Below are 19,443 nucleotides of genomic sequence, written 5' to 3' on the forward strand. Positions count from 1 at the left end.
TGTATACATGTATATGTATTGTGCATGTGTATATAATATGTATATGGTATTATGTTTGTATGTATATATATAAATACATGTATATTTTTTCTAGCTTTGTCTACTGAAAGGGCCTAGAAGCAGAGACACCCCAGTAGCAATGAGTACCTACAACTCAAATCTTGGCCTCTAATTCCAAGAGCTCCTCAAAGAAATGGCCAGTTCCGGACCTAGGACAAGGTAGGTACATGATGAGCTTGGAACATTTGGCCAGAAAGTAAAGAAATGCATGAAAAAAAAATGATGAGGGGCATGCACAAGGACACAGGAACTACCTTGAAGGGATTTCTGCTGGTTAAATCTGGTACAGTTTGAGCACCAAAATAATTAAGTATAGCATTGAATAATAAACCATTGAAAAAAGTAGGAATTAATAAGTCCCTACTAATAAATATGTAGGCAGATAGATAAACAAATAAATATATAACATTCTATTTTAAAAAGTTGGACTGTGTTCCTAAAAAATGTCAATGTCACAAAAATCAAAGAAAAGCTAGGGAAATATTTCAGATTAAAGGAATTAAAGACACATGACATTGCAGCTCTATTTACAATAGCCAGGACATGGAAGCAGCCTAAGTGTCTATCGACAGATGAATAGATAAAGAAGATGTGGCACAGATATACAGTGGAACATTACTCAGCCATAAAAAGAAATGAAATCGAATTATTTGTAGTGAAGTGGATGGACCTAGAGTCTGTCATAGAGAGTGAAGTAAGTCAGAAAGAGAAAGACAAATACCATATGCTGACACATATATATATGGAATCTAAGAAAAAGAAAAGGGTCATGAAGAACCTAGGGGCAGGACAGGAATAAAGACGCAGACGTAGAGAATGGACTTGAGGACACTGGGAGGGGGAAGGGTAAACTGGGACGAAGTGAGAGAGTGGCATGGACATATATACACTACCAAATGTAAAATAGATAGCTAGTGGGAAGCAGCCGCATAGCACAGGGCGATCAGCTCGGTGCTTTGTGACCGCCTGGAGGGGTGGGATAGGGAGGGTGGGAGGGAGATGCAAGAGGGAGGAGATACGGGGATATATGTATATGTATAGCTGATTCACTTTGTCATAAAGCAGAAACTAACACACCATTGTAAAGCAGTTATACTCTAATAAAGATGTTTAAAAAAAAAAAAAAGACACATGACAACTAAATGAAATACCTGATCCTAGGCTGGATTCTGTATTGAGGGAGGAAAAAAACTAAAGATAAAGGATTTTATTGAATCAATTTATACCAACTGACTAAATAAAAGTATTGTATTAGTGCTGTTTACTAAAGTTGATAATTGCATTATGATTGTGTGAGAAAATATCCCTATTCTTACTAAATAAACAATAAAGTGTTTAGGAGCAACGGGCCCTGATGTGAGCAATTTATTATCAGAAGGTTCAGAAAAATTTATCTATCTGTGAGAGAGAGAATGGGAGAGGGCACAAATGATACAGCAAATGAGGTAAAGTTGTAACAATGGATAAATTGGGGGAAGGATAACAGTTCTTTGTATTATTTGTACTGCAATTTTCCCATGAATTTTAAATTACTTCTGTCCCCTGCCCTCACCCCTCCAAAAAATACTAAAAGTGTCTAGAGACTCCTAAACAGTTCTCAGCTATGCTTACAGAATAGTTGTGAACACATCCAGAGCTGGCATTAAATCCTTTCGGGACCAGGACTTTTGTCCCCGTGTGGCTCCTGGTCTTCGTTCTTATCCATCTCGCGTTAATTGTGTTATTGTTCATAAAGGAAAGTGGAACCGCAGTTTCTTCTAGTTCATCTGGTTCATTCCTAGGGGCAAAGAACAAACCTTACTCATCTCTGAAATACCCACAGTGTACTTGCTCAGTTATCATTTGCAGACTTGAAATGGATTGAATGAACCCAGCTTGTCGTAGTATCTGAGACTCTTGTGTGGTGGTCTGGAGAAAAACCTCTTCAGATCAAGGAAAGTACTCTAGTCAGCAGCAGCTCCAAGATCTGGCGAAAGTGGTGTAAACAGTGCTGGGGGCAGTGTTGAGCAGATAAAGTGGTTGTGATAGCCTCAAAATGCACTCCTCCCCGCAAAAGAGGATATTAGATATCCTAATCTCTGGAACCTGTGAATGTTACCTAATATGCTAAAAAAGGACTTTTCAGGTGTGATGAAGTTAAGGACCTTGAGATAGGGAGATGACCTTGGATCATCAGGGGGGCCCTAAATGCAATCACATGTATCCTTATAAGAGGGAGTAGAGGGAGATTAGACACAAAGAGAAGAGGAGACAACGTGACCATGGATGCAGAGACTGGAGTGATGTCCCACAAGCCAAGGAATGCTGGCAGTCACACCAGGAGTTGGAAGAGGCAGGGGAGGATTCTCCCCTGAGGCTCCGAAAGGAGCGTGGGCCCCTGACATCCTGATTTTGGCCTAGTGAAACAACCTTCAGACTTGTGGTCTCCAGAAATCTGGGAAAGTAAATTTCTGCTGTTTTAAGCTCTCAAGTTTTGTGTTAATTTGTTAGAGGAGTCTTAGGAAACTAACACAGTGGTAGAAACTGAACTTTCTTCAACTTCTGTCCTCACCCTCCAGCCCATTACATATTCTTTCAGGAAGGTGTGTCCTCCCTGAGCCTTATTGCTTTTAATTTACAACATAGAAAAATAGAATATGTAGGGATACTGAGAGTAAAGGAGCAAAGGTCTGCGAAATACAACCTCATCATGCAAGCCTTTCCTTCCTCTAATACGGGAAGGTAGGTGTTCCCAACCTTGCCATCTCTCTCTGATCCATCCAGATATCACAGGCACAAGGTGATCCAAATTGACTATATGAATAATCCTACCTCTTGTCTTTTTCTTTCTTAAATCATTATTTGACTGAGAAAGGATCTAATTCAGAATTTAAAAAGAAATCCAATTGCATGTACTTATTAGTCATACTCCCCTTAATAAAATTTAATGCACTTAAACTCCTCATCATTAATTTGGTTCATTGTCTCATTTAATGCCCATAATGCAACCAGGTAGGTTTATTAATATTATTTTACTGATGAGGATGACCTTGAGGATGTGACTTTACAGATGATGATTCATGACTTTCTGATAAGTTATGGTAGGATGGCAGATCTAAGGGGAGTTCTATGCAAGCACAGCCTGGACACACATTTTGCCCAACTTACTGGGGTGATTAGCAAATATGGCAGAAGTTCAGAGAAGGTGAATCTCCATGGAGGCAAACAGAATTGACGGGGCTCGCGGACTGGAATTCCGGTGGAATTTGGAGTTGGTGGAGTCATCAGTGATTCCAACATAACTAAGTCTGCTTAGGTTTCCAACTGTCTCTGGTATCATGTGACTTTGAGAGAGTCCAGGACAGGAGTTTTCTTGAATGTAGGTCATTTCTATCTTGGCTGTGAAGATTCTAAACCATCTGCATTCTCTACTGGGTAACGGGTAGAATTTGAACATTTGGAGGTGATATTACCCATGTGGCAAAGAACAGTTTAAAAAATGCATGGTTAAAAAATGCAGCTGTTACTTCAGTCTCCAAGCCAATTATAATATTCTGGCTTTCCCTCTTGATGTAAGTAGTTGCTGGCACTATATAAAGATGACGGGATGGATGGTAGGTAGAATGGAATTGAAGGGTTAGTGCCAAAACTCTTAGGTTAAGTCATTGAAACTTTGAAGAAATCTGTTTCCTCATCTCTAAAATGGGGTTAATAAAATCTTTCCTACTTATTTCATGAGGATGTCGTAAAGCTAAAATGAGGAAATGTGAACTTCTTAAGAGTTTCGGATTTAGACACATCTTGGTTCTAATCTACTTTTTCCACTTAGAGAGCTTTGAGCTAGTCTGGTTCAAAGTTCAAAATCCAGTCTAGTTTCTGAGTCTGAACTGTGGAGATAGTAGCAGCTAGCTACTTCATAGGGTCTTAGAGGAAATTAAACGAGATAACAAGTACAAAGTATTTAATAGTGCCAGGCATAGAGTAAACATCTCATTCATAGAAGCTCTGATTATATTGAGTCATAATTGACATACAAAGGATTTAAAAGGTTAAAAGGAACTGTGCATCGTCTTACTGATAGTAGCAGTAGTAGTTGGTACAAGGCTCGCAAAATCTAAGCATGCCTGTGAAATATGCAAATGCATTTTTATTTATTAATGACAGTGAGCAAAGGCAAATATGCTTGTTCGGGCAATTAGCTTTAGACATAGAAGTACGACCAAGCCCTAATGATGTTTCCCCAGTTGAGACATTGTCCACCTATATTTCGACTTCAGGTATTTCTACTAATCCTGGCATTTTGTGAAGCCTTTTGCTCCATGTGTAACTCGATATGCATCTTCTACTTCCTAAGACTGTAAATTCCTTGAGAATAAAGACAGCATTTTCTCCGTGGCCATTGAGCCGGGTGGGCCCTGGTGAGGACGGCGTGGGTGTTCCATACATTAAGTACTAATCGGTGTTGGGGCATGGCAGGAATGGTTCACATTTCCACCCAGTGTGATTCTGGGGCATTGCGCGTAGGGGACATGGAGCAGGGGAGATGCTAATGATTTGCCAGGACTGGGAGCCTCTTATTCAGGAGAGCGCACATGCTTTTCTCCCTGGGGCTTACATCCACAGTGGTATGAACGAAAGTAAATTCTGAAGCAAAGCCCAGAGGGCTGGTTATGACTCCTTGCTTTCTCTTTTGAAGTAGTGGCTTACATTAATTTAGACGCCAAAGTCTAGGCTCTGATACTTCCTAGCTGTGGGAGCTGGAGTGTGTCATTAGGTCACTTTGAGCCTCAATTTTCTTATTTTGAAAACAGGGGCTGAGAAGTTACTGTATAGCACAGGGAACTCTACTCAGTGCTCTGTGGTGACCTAAATGGAAAGGAAATCCAAAAAAAGAGGGGATATATGTACACATATAGCTGATTCACTTTGCTGTACAGCAGAAACTGGCACAACATTGTAAAGCCACTATACTCCAATAAAAATTAATTTTAAAAAATATAAAAGAGGGCTTCCCTGGTGGCGCAGTGGTTGAGAGTCCGCCTGCCGATGCAGGGGACACGAGTTCGTGCCCCGGCCCGGGAAGATCCCACATGCCGCGGAGCAGCTGGGCCCGTGAGCCATGGTCCCTGGGCCTGCGCATCCGGAGCCTGTGCTCCGCAACGGGAGAGGCCACAACAGCGAGAGGCCCGCGTACGGCAAAAAACAAACAAACAAAACAAACAAACAAACAAACAAAAATATAAAAGAAGGTAAAATGGGTGATAATATCAGTTCTATTTGCTTCTTGGGGTTGTCCTAAGCACCGATGAGAAAGCATACGTAAAAGCTATGCACACCGATACACGGGATTGGGTACACACGGGTACTATTATGATGTCACCCCCCCTACGGGCACCTTTTGGTGGCTTCTTGCCCAGAGATGACAGTCAGCTACATCTGAAGCACTGAGTACTCACTCCACTGGCTTCCAGGAGAGGCTGCTGTCCAGAGCACTTCAGGGGCTGCGCCCCCTTAGTGGCCCTCATCCTCCAGCTCACAGACTGTGCTGTCAATTTCTCCAAAGCCACCAGGGCCCAAACCTGGCTCTCCAGAAGCAGGAGGTGTGCATGAATCCGTTCCCCCAGCTCCAGCACTCATTTGTCAGCACTGACCAGTCGCTGTTCTGCCCAGAGTTGCCTGCGGCCACGAGCAGACATTTAGACAGCAACTGGTGTGCAGTCGAGGACCCCAGAACAGAATTTCTTTGTGGGAGGGTAACCATTCCCCCACTGTTCCGGCTTCCTGGTGCTTCCAGAGTCTTCTATAAGTATTTCCACATTTGTCCAGACTTCTCCTTCCAGAGTCTTTGCTTTAACTCTTGGGGTTGAGTGACCCACTTGTACGCCTCATCCGTGGAGTATGACACTTGACCTGGCCAATGACAAAATCGTTGGCTGATGCGTCATAGGTCAGTTATGTCTCCCCAGGTCCCTCAGGAGAAGGGACATTATCGGTTGTGACCATTACTACCCATCACCTCATGTTTTGAGGAAATTTCCAGAAGAGAGGGGTATATCTGAGATTGCTTTTGCCCCTCGCATTGGTAATCATCAGACGTGAGTAGACAGAGGTAATTGATCCTCTGGAAAAGTCTAGAGGCTTCCCTGCTTACATTTCTCATCGGCTCTTTTCCTTTTTACAAATACTCCAAGACGCTCATGGACAAATTCCCTTCCTGCTACTCCCTCCACTTCTCACTTTACCCGGAGAAAGACATTTCCAGGGCAATTATAACTTCCTTTACAATTTAATCACAGAATCACTGAACTTCAGAGTCAGTAGAGGCCTTGGAAACCGCTGTCTTAAGAGTTTCATGTGGACACACGTGGACCTGGGGGCTCAAAGAGATGAGGGGATTTAAGGGGCAAGGTGGCTCCAGCTGCATGCTCCCTGCTCTCTCACACTGCATGGAGCTGAAATTCCTCTTTGCAATAAACAAAGTATCATAAACTAGAAGGAAACTTGAGCGAGCTTCTGCTCTAGCCCCCTGACTGAGGCAGCACTGACCTGGCACCCAGACTGTACGCAAATCTATTTACTTCATCTTCCTACGTGATGTTCTTTCACTGAGGTCTCTTATAAGTCTGTCTTTCACTCTGTCTTTTTTGCTTGTTTTTCCTCTTAATTCCTCCCTCCCTATACACTATAATTAAATATTACTATTTTAGTCCCTAGGCTTGTGATGTATTTTCTTAAGAAAAAAAAAGGCACACAGGAAAACAAAGCAGTGCTGCCGTGTGGCAAAGGCAACTGTATCCCAAACGTTGTTTTCCGCCAGGCACATCGGGACACCAGGCTGGTCCCTGCTCATCCCTTCTGCTCTTCCCTCCCATTTGTTTTGAACTCAGATTCTTTCACCAAGTTCCCTAGACCCCAAAGAACACCCTGTTCAGAGAGCCCAGTCTGTCCTCTACCCTGTCTGCCACACGTTACGGAATTCCAAGTCAAACAGTGCTTTCCTGCCGTTTCCATTCAGCACAACATTCCAGGACTGTTTTCTCTGCTGGCAGCGGACTCACAAAAAGAGGAAAGTGGAGCAAGCCTGTGAAGGAATAGGCTCAATTCCCACAATGGAAATGTTGGAAAAGTAGGTACGAAGTATAATCCCTGTAGTTACAAATCATTCATAGGATTATTATCTCAAAAAATTTTGTATATGCAAATTTAAAAATTACAGCTTGGAAATGTTTTGGAACCTGCCCAAGTTATCTGGGAGCCAAAGGGCTCTGTTCCCTCCTTCTGGTGACCAGTAATTTTGTTAGGGAACCATTGACTGAAACTGCCTGCCTTGGCCAGGCGCGATAATAACTGCTTGTGTGAGCTGTCTCACAACAGGAGGTCCCGATAAGGAACATGATGCTGCTGCTGGGAAACTAGCCAGGAGAATTCGGGAGGGGCCAAAAGGAGGGAGGAGACGCCAGCCCATAATATGTCCTGCCAACCTTCCAGAAACCCTTGCGCTGGAAACCATCTTGACTGAGGGATGTGTGCACCACAATTCAAGGAAGGGTCTTGAATTGGACCAAATATGGGCATGGGCAAGATGATTGGCCAGAGACAACCAGGAAGACTAACCGCATTACCATAAAGCCTGAGACTGTGAGCCACGTGGCAGAGCAGTTCTCCTGGGTTCTCTTACCCCACTGCTCTCTGCCTGGGCGCCCCTTCCCGATAAAGTCTTTTGCTTTGTCAGTACACGTGTCTCCTCAGATAATTCACTTCCGAGTGTTAGACAAGACCCCACTCTTGGGCCCTGGAAGGGATCCCCCTTCTATTAACAATTAGATCCAAACCAGGACTCATTTGAGAGTGAAAGGATGCATTACTAACGAGGATGCCAGTGGTCTTCTAGTTTGTACTTAAGTACCTTTACTAAGACTAGGCAGTGTTGTTGAATGCAAGTTTGTGTGTTGACGCACGGTGAGGCCAAGCAAACCAAAATGTCAGAGTTTGGAGCAGAGAAAGTCTTACTGCAGGGCCAAGCAAGGAGAATGGGCAGCTGGTGCTCAAAAAAGCCTGAACTCTGCAGTGGTTTTTGGAGCAGAGTTTTTATAGGCAACATTTGGAGTGAGGGCTGCAGGGTGTGTGACTTTCTTCTGATTGGTTGGTGGTGAGGTAACAGGGTGGTACTCTAGGGATCTTGCACTTGTGCTCAGCCCGAAGTTACTGTCCTCCTCCTGGGCGGGATCCTTAGTTCCTGCAGAAGGACTCAAAGATATTTTTATGTCTATCCCTTGAGGAGGGCCTGGATCCTGCCCCATGTTGCACTATTGTTTCTTGACTTTGTTTCCATCCTCCCTTACTTCCATAATTAGTAACTGCTTGAATTTGCCCTTTGGAATGCAGAGAAGGTAGGAGGCTGGTCTTTCCCCTACAAACAAGAAACTGAGACATGGAAAGTCTTTTGTACCCAGGAGGGCCCCACAGGGTCCTGCTCGGTTTCAGCAGTGCAGTAGTCTCTGGACAGCTCCGAGCATTGGCTGCAATCAGCTTCTTTGCCTTTGTATAGATTCTCTCCATTGAGCCATCAGGCAGGACCGCATCCTTCTTCCCACAAGAACAGATTGATGTTTGAAGATAGTTCTCCCGGCTACTGAGTCTTTTCTTCCTCAGGCTAAATCTCTCTAGTTCCTTCAGCAATTCCTTATTTGGTGTAGTCGCTGGGTCTTTTGCCCTCCGGGCTGCTCTTCTGAAAGAGCTCCACTTCGTCTGTATTTGAAAGTGTCTGCCCGGAGCCAAAAGCAGTTCTCCTTCTGCCTGTAGCTATTAGATCTCTCAACCCGGCCTGACACAGCAGCTTCTTAGACAGACCCGAGGAACAGATGCTCAGCAGATACCCTCTTATTTTCCTGAGCTTCTTTCCACATACTTTCTTGGACATGGTGGGCAAGGGTGGGCAGGCATCAGTGATGAGACCACAGCTGCAGAAGGAGGAACAGGGGCCAAAGGTCACCTGAGCTGGTCAAGCCTTTTACGAAATGCACAGGATTAAATCGTTTTGGCTGACTTTCTGTCGAGGCTTACTTTCCAGACTCAGACTTAGATTCAAATCCTGTCTTGTACCACTTATAAGATGTCTAAACTCGAGCGAGTTACTTAATCTCTGTGCCTCAGTTTCCTCATCTGGAAAATGTAAAATCATGTTGCTATTGTCAGGATGGAATTAAAGGTGCTGAGGAGAGCCCCTGGTGACAGGTAAGTCTCCCCCATGCTATTAGCGTTATAAGTGCTGTTACTCTCTCTGCTGCCCTTTTTTCTTGGTGCTGTTGGTCACTCCTGGAGAACTTTTCTGAAGCAGCAAAAACTACAACTCACCTGAGTGCTTCAGGCTGGAGACTCACGTTTGCCTTCCAGATTGCAGGTGTCTCTGTGGGAGGATAATAACATGGAAAGCCTGTCATTAATCCCTTTCTGTCTCCTGGGGCCTTTCATGTTAAAGAATTCCAAGGCCCTTGAGTAGATGAAGCCAAAACAATCATTAAAACTCTGGACATTTGTATGGCAGGTACAAGAAGTCATTCTGATACAGCTCGTTATCTGTAGTAATTGCTCGTTATCTGAAGTTTGGGCTTTAAGGGCTTATTCTAAGTAACCTTTAAATTTCAAAGCTCAACCCAGAGTCTCCTTTCCATTCTTTTTTTTTCCTTCCCTTCTGGCAAACCAGGGACAAAGGCTCTGAGCACTCCTTCCAGCTCCATTTCCTCAGATGGGAGAAGAGGAAGGTACAGGCCAAAAGAGGAAAAGGGCAGTAACATGGGATTCCTGCAAAATCACATCACAAACAGCAAAGAGAATTGGACCTTTCATCTTAAGATCTCCCAGCTATTTATACTTGATATTTCTGTATCTGCAGTCAGACATAATTGTACTTAATTTATGTAGAGAGTGTTTTGACTTGCCCATGGTTAGAATTTCACCTCTTAGGCATAAGCAAAAACAACAACGATATATTGGTTTGTGAAATCAGTCCCATTGTTTCTGATTTTTAATTAACTCTGCAAAGTTCCTTAATCAAGGAGGTGCTGGAGGTCTGTTCTGGCCCCAGCTCTGGGCAGCATGGTCGGCCTGGCCGCCTGCATGGGCATGACTGCATTGTTGGGGAGGAAGTTTTCCTCCACCCTTCTAGGTTCTTCTGGCTGCTCTAAGAATGAAATTGACATGGAACAGATTAGCAGGAGAAAAATCAAACAAAAGTTTAATAACAAGTATACATGGAAGAGACCCAGGAAAATGGGGTAACTCACCACAGTGTTGGCCAAAGCCCTCCCCTTCGATACTACCTTCAGCTAAAGACGAAAGAAAATGTTGGGGATAGGGGTTTGGGATTTGGAAGGGGAGGCAAGCAATTCACATGGAGTTAGTAAAGCGAATGTTTGGTAAATGAATGTTTGCTGGGCCATCCAGAGACAGTGGGATACAGAGTGGACTCTGATCCCCAGGCCCTGCTGAGCTTCCCCACTACACTCAGCCCTTACTCTCTGCAGATCCCTCTAGTGACAGCTGTATTCCAGGAACAGGTCTTCTATCTAAATTCTTTTAGGAAATTATGGGGACGGTCAGAGTTCCTGAGTCTTCTGTTTCTTAAAAATAATCAGCCTAAATTAATCCTCAGGCCAAAAAGTCATATTTTGGGGTGGCAAATTTTGCTTCCCTACAGCATACATAGTGGGTGGTTTAGAGGTTGTCACACGCACAACCGTGAATGGTCAAAGGCTGCATTCAATCACATTGCAAATCCCTCATGCTCTGGTGAAAGAAAGAGATGCTAAAATTCCATTTCCTGATGGTCACATGAACCCTCTCAATAGGGTGTGTCATCTGCCTAGGGATAACCTGAACCTCTTGGGAAGATTAGGATCTATTAATCTGGGAGAATCTCTTCACAGCACAGACTTGCAAAGATGTGTGTTCCCATCTCCAGTGGCAACAGACGTGCCTGGGTTTCCTCTTGCCCTCTGTCCCACGCGTGGCTGGTGGGATGGAGGAAACGTTTGATGAAGTGATCTGTAGTCTCCGTCGCTGCTCTCTTGGGTTTGGTAGCACATTCTTATTCCTAATTTCTGGTTTCTTTAGGGAGAAGGACAGAGAGCAGTGAATTAACATTCGGTGAGTCCTTATAATGAATCAGACACGTTACATACATGATTTCACAGGTTGTAACATTCCCTGAGAATCCTGGTGTTTTTGAAAAATCCATGTTAGGGAACATGGCGGATGGTCTACACTTCAGACCAGAACACAGGAGATAAGGGGACAGGAGGATTCTCTTTGTAGAACCTTCTCAGTTCTCTCTGCTCACAGGAGATGAAATTGCTGACACGATGTCAGATTCTAACACTGATAGACTTCCACATTTGGGCACTTTTGGGGAGTGCAAATCTTCCTCTGCAGGTTTGTGAAATGATAGGTTCATATTACTTTGTGGACTGTCATACCCAATGGCAGTAGCATTTTGGATTTGTACTGGTGACCCTGAAGAAACAACTTAACATCTTAGCATAACTCATTGAGAGAACATTCTCAGCACTTCATAAATCATGTGTCTGAGATGCATGGCTGTTAGATGATCAGGCCGTGACCAAGGTACCTCTACCCATCTTGCAGGACAAGTATCTCGGAGAAAAGAAACTCATTGGATACCCTGAACATGTATAATGATGTCAATAGCATGATAACTATTTGTTGTATCTGCTTAATTTTGGTTCTTATTGCCTTAGTTTTGCTTTTGCTCATAAGAGTTATTGCTTGCTGACCATAATAGCTCAGAACTTAATTCCATTAACATCTTTTTTGAATAGGTGACACACCCTGTGGCTCAGAGATCCCAGGAGCAGTGTGAAGATGTGGCTTCTGAAGTTTGACCCTGACGGTTTCCTGGGGGTGGGCAGGTGGTCTGTTCCACATGATGAGTTGTTGGAAAGAACTTATATGAATTATTGTATTCTGCTTTGCATATATAAATACTTAAGTCTGTGCTTAATAATATCCTTGATGTAAAAATCCTATGAACACATGAACTGCTAAATCAGCCTTTCAGATAAGTTCAATGGGCTTGTCATCCCACAGACAGTTTTGAACAGCCTGCCCTCTCTCCAGGCTACAAAACTTGTATCACAGAGACAGTAAAACTAATTAAAAACAAATTAACGTTCCTTCCTATTGACTTTTCTTATGCTTCTTCTGGTAATAGGTATGTAGAATGGTGACATATGAGACTTATCAATTTATGTGTTTACTGGGCACCTTTACCATAAAGCTAAGTGTAGATGCCTGATCTAAAAGAGGTGGGAGATGTTGTCCCTGCCCTCAAACACTAATAGTAAAGTCCAGGAGTTAAAAATAACACTCAAGAAGTAAGCATAAAAATGTTTGACAATATGTATAGATTGTGTGACTAGCCTCTGTCCCGGAGTGCTGGGGAAGGTCATCATGGAGATCCAGACATGAGCTGGGACTTGAAAAAATTGTGGAATTTGTATTATTAATAATAATTATAATAATGGAGCACATTACCATTTACAGTGAGTTCTTTTTATGATCCCTATACCACCTCTCTGAGATGGGTGGTGGAAGGAAGGAATAGAATTCGTTGAAAAATATGCTAAGCGGACCAGATTACACCTGCACACGAAGTGGGTTTCATTACAGAAGAGTAATCTTGAGCTTAGGGAACCCAAATCTTTTATAATGGGGGGTAAAAGCCTTGATTTTTGTTCCGAAGGGAGACTCTGTCTTCCAAGGCTGTTTATTATACCAATGTCTTTGAAAAGATAAATCTGGAACAAAGAGTAGTCAGTGCCTCTCTCATAAGACATGCAAACTTATGAGACACCCAAGGAGAACTGTCTCTCATTACTGTCTCAAGATTACCCAGCTAGTCAGCTTCAGGGATAGGATTAGAACCAAGGAAACCAAGATCCTTGAAATGGTCTCACTGGTTCCCTGTCCAAGATATCAGACTCACATTTGCTCCAACACCTGGGACCAGCCCTCATCCACTTTGGGAAGCTTTGTTGCTGGTCTGGCTCATACGAGGCATCACTCGTCAATGACTGGGCTCCTTTTATGCCCTTTGGAGCCAAGTCCCAACCTTGGGCTCCATTCTCGTGGTGTTTCTTGCCTTGTTTTTCTCATGGCTGAAGCGCCTGTCTTGGATTCCCCTGCCATTTTCCGGGCCACTCCGGGTCAGCGTCATGCCTGGATCTGCGTGTCTTCTGCCCCACTGTACTTGGTGCAGCTGCCACAGTTGCAGGAACTCCCGACAGTGACCTGCCTACCAAGAGCTTTAGTGCTGTCATTCCTTCTACTAAGGCTACTCTGAAGGCCTAGTTGGGCTTCAGATATCCTCTCCTGTAACATCTCCTCCCATGTGCTTGTACGACCATGTCCAGTGTGTTCTGTTTCTGGGTCATCGTCCAGTTGCTCACTTGATTTCATTCCAGTGGGAGAGGGAGAAGGTGATGGGGAGATCGAAGATGGACAGCATGAGCAGAGTGCTGCCGGGTGATGGCGATACTGGGCCAGCCCGGAGGCCAGTCTGATTAGAGCCAAGGGGAAGAGTGGCACAGAAGAGACTCTGAATGCCAGGCTGAAGAATACTGATGCAGCAACCGCTAAATCATAGAGCATCGTAAAACTTGATGGTAGTGTGCTCGGTTTGATGGAGAGAGTATGGATTTGGGAATCAAAGAGAACTGGGTTTGAATCCTGGATCTGCTGTGTACTCGAGCATGACCTTGGAACTTTTGCTCTCTGTCTCACAGTTTCTCATCTGTAGAATGGTAGTAACAACACCTATTTCATGGGGCTGTGATGAGGACTGTTGATAACACACATGCAACACCTACCACCCTGACCTCAATTTTCAAATGCTATTCTGCATTTCTCATTATGGAATGTTTGCCCAGGGCAGACCCTAGAGCTTATTTAATCCAACCCTCTTATTTAATTCAATTAATTACTTTATTTATTGAAGTATAGTTGATTTACAATATTGTGTTAGTTTCAGCTGTACAGCATAGTGATTCAGTATTTTTGCAGATTATACTCCATTTCAGGTTATTACAAGATAATGGGTATAATTCCCTGTGCTCAACAGTATGTCCTTGTTGCTTATCTATTTTATATATAGTAGTTTGTACGGTCTAACCCTCTTATTTTACACACAAGGAAAAACAAGGCACAGAGCGGTCAGAAGAATGACCTGTTTGCCCAGCCTTGCCAACTAGTTACAGCATCTTATTCATTGGACACTTATCTATCAAACAGTGCGTGAGAGCGTGCAGTCCCACATTTATAACTTGACTTTGCTGCAAGCAGTTGGGAGCATCTTCTGGCGACATGGTGCATGGGTCTGATTCTGGCTTACCCTGTGCAGGGGAACTTTCCTTTCTTAGCCGTAGACTATCTACATGTAAACCAGTAAAGTGCTCCTGTGACATAGCCAGTCACCTAGCACGTGAGCCTCACTCACTTTCCCCCGTTCCTCAGAAATACCTCATCCTTTGCTGCCACTCAGGGTCACTTCACCCAGCTAATTCCTACTCATCCTGCAGGGCTCAGCCTAAACGCCATTTTCTCAACGAAGCTTTCCCAGAGCTCCAGTGAGGCCAGTTTGCCCGGCATGTGCTCCTGTAACACCCTGTGTTCTCCTTCACAGTATTCCTTCTGCTCCTTATGACATCACCAGCACCCTCCTTTTCCGCTGGGTGAGCTCTGTGAGAGCTTGTTTTCCGGGACATCCCCAGAGCTCGGCAGACAGTAGATGTTTAATGAATGTTGGTTAAATGATTAAACAAGGTTTGCTAACTGCAATAGTTGTTCCAGAATCTTGGCGTTGCTGCTTGGAGTGTAAAAAGTACTCTCAAAATTGGAAGATAATAGTCTCAGAAGAAAGGAGAGTTCTTTCCAAGAAAGGCAATTGGAAAAGTTATGCAGACATGGATAAATTTATGTAATCTACATAGTGTACGTCTCCACCTACACAGGCATATTGCATTGCCCTTATTTTTCCCATTTCATCTTGCCGTGACACTTCATCGTGGCTCACTTGGCCCAAGGACTGGTATTTGGAAACTGCTATGCTAAAAGTCACAGCCATTAATTAACTGCAGCAATTTTCATTGCTCCACATTGCTGAGGAAAGCAAATTTCACAGTCCCAAAGGTTTTCATTACAAAGGACCAAATATACATCCATCTTTTATTTCTTCTTGGTCCAATTTTTACCCCTAGTTCTACTTTTTTTTTTTTTTTTTCTTAATAAAAACCCCACTTTGTCACCAGGGCTTATGTAGTTCCCAGGACAGTGCATCCCATCCAGGCAAGGGAAGTAGCAGTATGTGTAGAAAAGCAGCACTCCTCTGGGAAGTGTCATTTAACCAGAGTGAAACGTGACCCTTAGAGCTGCTGAAATGTCTTCATGGATTTATGGTGTCCTCAGATGGGCCCTATCCTGCCCCAGGGGGACAGCAAGGGAACCGTGCTTAGGAAATGGGGCACAGGGACCCCGTGTTCAGCTGTGAAGGCTGCACCATGCCCAGGGGTCCCCACCTAAGGAGAGGGAGCTCTCTCTCCTAGCTATGCATCCAGATGGGGACTGGCTCTGCTAGGAAGACAAGGCCACGTGTCTCTAGGTCACACGGAGGAGAAAGGGCCAGAGGTGATTTTGATTCACCGCGTCTGTGGAGTGTTTTGGTTTAGGAGATGTGGGTTTTGCAGCCAAGGAGACAGGTGTGTAGATCTCTGCTCCACCACTTACTGTGTGACTGTAGGCGAGTTTGGAAGCCTCAGTTTCCTCCTCTGTAAAAAAAAAGGATAATGACAATATCTCTTTCATAAAGTTGGTGGAAGGATTAAATGAGATGATGCAGGCAGAAGCCTCGCAGAGTGGCAGGACCATGTTCAGTGCTTCCTAAATACTGCCTCTGTCCATCATCGGTGGTACCATGATGGCCAGGGCCATCCAGGAAGTGCTCAAGAGCAGAGAACTCTTATGCCCTTTGCTCACTTCCCCCCATCTCACTGCTCTGTCCCAACCCGTGCCTCCCCTTACTGACCCCATCATTCTTGTTCACTAAAACCAGAAACCCAAGACCATCCTAGCTGCCTCTCTCTTCTTCTCCCTCACCTCTAACGTCTAAGCGGTCTCAAAAGTCTATCCGTGCTACCACTTCAGCCTCCATTCCCACTGCTCTCACCCCTGCTACTTGACCCAGAAGAGCATAATTCCTCTCTTAGACCATGGCAGCAGCCCCAGGGCTGGGTCCCCTCGCCAACCTTCCAGAAATGCAGATCTGATCTCATGGACTCTCTTGCTGAAGGCTATCCCTGTTTAGGTTCGGGATGAAACTCCAAGTTCTTTGGGGGTAATCATGGCTCTGCAAGACCTGGGTGGTCTCTTCCTCTTGCCCCCATTCAGGTGCACCAGAGACGTGACACTGTTTGCGAACTCCCAACAGCTTTGTGTGGTTTTCTGTCTCTGTGCCTTAAACACATTCCCCCTTTCTGGAATGCTGTTAATGATGAGGGGGACGGCGAAGCAGAGGAGGATGGTAATAACAGCCAACGTGTACTGGGAATTTACAATGTACTATTCTCCAGGCTCAGTGCTTTACATTCATAATCTGCCTTTCCCCAACTCGTCAAATATAATTATCATTTTTGTTGTTGTTGAAATCTCAGGACATTTATCTATTTATTCTTTTTGTTTTTTTTTCGGTACGCGGGCCTCTCACTGTTGTGGCCTCTCCCGTTGCGGAGCGCAGGCTCCGGATGCGCAGGCTCAGCGACCATGGCTCACGGGCCCAGCCGCTCCGCGGCACGTGGGATCTTCCCGGACTGGGGCACGAACCCGCGTCTCCCGCATCGGCAGGCGGACTCCCAACCACTGCGCCACCAGGGAAGCCCCCTTTTATTTATTTATTTTTAAAATATTTATTCATTTAGGCTGAGCCAGGTGTTTGTTGCAGCATGCGGGATCTTTAGTTGAGGCATGCGAACTCTTAGTTGAGGTAGGCATGTGGGATCTAGTTTCCCGACCAGGGATCAAACTTGGGCCCCCTGCATTGGGAGTGTGAGTCTTATCCACTGGACCACCAGGAAGTCCCATTTTTTTCCTTTTAAATAGACTTTATTTTTTAGAGCAGTTTTAGATTTACAGCAAAATTGAGTGGAAGTTATAGAGAGTTCCCATATACTCCATGCTTTCCCTTCCTAGCCTCCTCCAGTATCAATGCCCCACACCAGAATGGTACATTTATTATAACGGATGAACCAACATTGATATATCATTTTCACCCAAGGTCCATAGTGTACATTACAGTTCATTCTTGGTGTTGTACAATCTATGAGTTTTGGCAAATGTCTAATGACATGTATCCACCACTGTAGAATCATACAGTGTAGTTTCACAGCCCTAAAACATCCTCTGTGCTTTGCCTATTCATCCTTCTCTTCCACCAAACCCAGGCAACCACTGATCTTTTTACTGTCTCTAGTTTTACCGTTTCCAGTATATCATATTGTTGGAATCACACAGTATGTAGGATTTTCAGATGGGCTTCTTTCATTTACTAATATGCATTTAAAAGTTCCTCAATGTCTTCTCATGGCTTGATGGCTCATTTCTTTTTAGTGCTGAATAATATTCCATTTTCTGGATGTACCACAGTTTGTTTCTCCATTCACCTACTGAAGGACATCTTGGTGGTTTCCTGGTTTGGGCAATTATGAATAAAGCTGCTGTAAACATCTGTGTGCAGGTTCCTGGGCGGACATGTATTTTCACTTCCTTTGGGTAAACACCAAGGACTGTGATTGCTGGATTATTTGGTAAAAGTATGTTTAGTTTTATAAGGATCTGCCTAACGGTCATCCAAAGTGGCTCTACCTGTGGGCTGTGGTGTAGTGGTGACAGGCTAGGAGAATGGCCCTCTCCTCAGTTCTGCTATACTTGCACCAAGTTTCACAGAGGCTTTCATGAACACAGCTAAAAACCTCAATAAATGAAGCAAAATACAAGTAACAAAACAAAACAACAAAAAAACAAGGTGGCTGTACCATTTTGAATTCCCACCAGCAATGAATGAGGGTTCTTTTAGCTCCATATCTTTGCAAGCATTTGGTCTTGTCAGTTTTTGATTTGAGCCATTCTAATAGGTGTGTAGTGGTACCTCATTGTTGTTTTAACTTGCATTTCCCTGACGACATATGATGTGGGGCGTCTTTTCACGTGCTTTTTTGCCATCTGTATATCTTCTTTGGGGAGGTGTCAGATAAGATTTTTTGTCCATTTTTTAATCAGGTTGTTCTTTTCTTATTCTTGAGTTTTATGAGTTCTTTGTGTATTTTGGATAACAGTCCTCCATCAGATATGTCTTCTGCAAATATTTTCTCCCAGTCTTTGGCTTACCTTCTCATTCTCTTGAGCTTCTACTCATTTTAAAAGTGCAGCTCAGTGCTCACTTTCTGTGACACTGGGCTTGTCTCTTCCCTTCCCCAGCAGTTGATCTCTGTTGACTTTGTACTGGCACTGTACCTTTTACAAACATCCATTGTATTGTAAATATTTACCCAGCAGACTGTGAGATTTTTGGGGAGAGGGTCGTGCCCCTCATTTCTGCGTTTCCACAGCAAAGAGCAGTGTCCGGCATTAATTAAGTCCCCAGTTCATGTGTGTTGAGTGAACTGAGGTTTAACATGAGGACATACTGACCAGGGCACCCCTGCCTCCCTCAAAAGTACAGGGGGAGTTTTTCCTTCAGCAGAGGTAATGAGACACATGCTCTGGGAATGGCATTCTGGTACCGGTTACATTACCTCTTCACCTGGACACAGGTATTTTTGCTGGATTCCAGATGCAAGCCATCTAGTCTGCACCAGAGAAGTCACAGAGGGGCAAGAAGCTGAATGTCCTCCCTACTCATGACAAAATATTTGTGGAAAGCTCTGAGGGTCTTCGTGGGCAGGGAGCCTGTTCGTCATGGGCATATAATCTTTCAGAGTGTATCCCAACTCAGCTCTTCAGCTCCTCTACCCATGTCTGCATATCTGCATAGCTAGAAACTTCACTTAAATGATTTACCATTCTGTCTGCCTCCAGAAAGTCTCTTCTGGTTTCCTGAATGGAACCATATGTGCAAATACACATGTGAGCCTAGGTGGTGAAATTCCTCTTGAGTTCTTTCACGGATCAGAATGTTTCAACCTTTAAAATCAAAACCCTTTCCTCACTCTCTGCTCTCTCTACTTCCATCTTCTTTCTGTTTCTTCTCACATATCATCTTTGCCTCTCTTTCCTTCGGCTTGCAGTGTTTTTGTAAAATTCCCCCTCCCTGACCCATCTACTCTTTGGCATTTAGCTCAG

Source organism: Pseudorca crassidens, chromosome 11 (assembly GCF_039906515.1).
Source record: "Pseudorca crassidens isolate mPseCra1 chromosome 11, mPseCra1.hap1, whole genome shotgun sequence".
In the NCBI taxonomy this organism is placed as follows: domain Eukaryota; kingdom Metazoa; phylum Chordata; class Mammalia; order Artiodactyla; family Delphinidae; genus Pseudorca; species Pseudorca crassidens.